The sequence below is a fragment of the Cephus cinctus genome, unplaced genomic scaffold, assembly GCF_000341935.2.
Source record: "Cephus cinctus unplaced genomic scaffold, Ccin1 Ccin1_scaffold0468, whole genome shotgun sequence".
Lineage (NCBI taxonomy): Eukaryota > Metazoa > Arthropoda > Insecta > Hymenoptera > Cephidae > Cephus > Cephus cinctus.
The window spans coordinates 184,870-186,131 of record NW_014333144.1 but is presented as its reverse complement, the minus strand read 5'-3'; positions in this window follow the sequence as shown (position 1 = coordinate 186,131).

Sequence of the window (1,262 nt, the reverse complement as noted above, 5' to 3'; positions counted from 1 at the left end):
TTTTTTGTTTCCTGCACCTCCATCTCCCCATATCTTCTCAATAATTTATAAAGCATTAAGCGTATTCCGCTGTACGTTGTTATTCGACGCCGCCGTACACCTGCAGGGATTTTCACTTCGCCAAGATAAAAACATTCTTCAGAGGCGATCTGAACCCTGATTACATCATTGTTCGAAGAATGTCATGCGGCTTGGGAAACGGGCAGAATCGGGGACCAGGCCTTACCAATTAATCAGGATAAGTTTTTACGACTTAAAGCAGATTCGCGTCAAGAATACGGTAATAATCGAAAATGTATCATGCACTACAGCTTTATAATATACATAATGGGTTTTACAAAATACGGTGTTCTATTTTACCACGATACACTAATCTCCTTAGGATAATTAAAAAAAAAGTTACCGACCGGCGGTCAATGCATAATTACCGACCGTGATACGGCCCCTGGTGGGATGCAACGCTGCTGCTACTGAGTTTCGGGCCTTAGGACCAGGCCCGCGTGGTGGGGGAGCAACAACATAGGTTAGCGGTGGGGAGAGCCGACCACATTGGCGAGGGGGTGACGCCATAGTGCAGCGCGCGGGGTCAGAGCGCTGCGCGCTCCATGACTCATCGGGATAGTGGTGGGCGTTTGTTGTGATGACCAGAAGTGGCTTATAACTACTTACGTGCTTGGTGCTGAGTTAACGTCCGAGAGTCTCCGGTTCGAAACTCACGTCTTATCTCTTTTTTTTTAATTATCAACTATGCTAATTGGTTCACCTAATTAACTGAAGATCAAGAGACTCGGTCGAGTCTCGCGCCAAGTACAGGCAACCGGCTGTACAGGGCGCAGCGTGCCGAGACTCTTTACTCGAGTCAACTCCTTATACCTGTGTTTGGAACAAAATATCTTATGAACCGCTATATATGAGGAAAAGTTATTGATACATTCCCTATAGGAATTGAAAGTTCTGAAGCGATTGCCACCAAGTTCAATACGATTAGTGTACGAGATCAGGGCGTATTGAAATGGCGAGCGAGATGATTTTATTTCAGTTCCGTCGTCGTCGTCGTCGTCGTCGTGGTCGTCGTCGTCTTCGCACGTCCATCGCATTTTTTACACAACAGATGGCGCTGACTGCTTTGCCTTCTTTACCTATTTGTACTCTGGATGGTGTTGGTAATTTACGAATACACAACACAATCAAATACACTTTGTACGTGAAGCTACCGTTCACACCGAATTTCCAGTTGACATAAGGCTGCTTTCACAATAGTA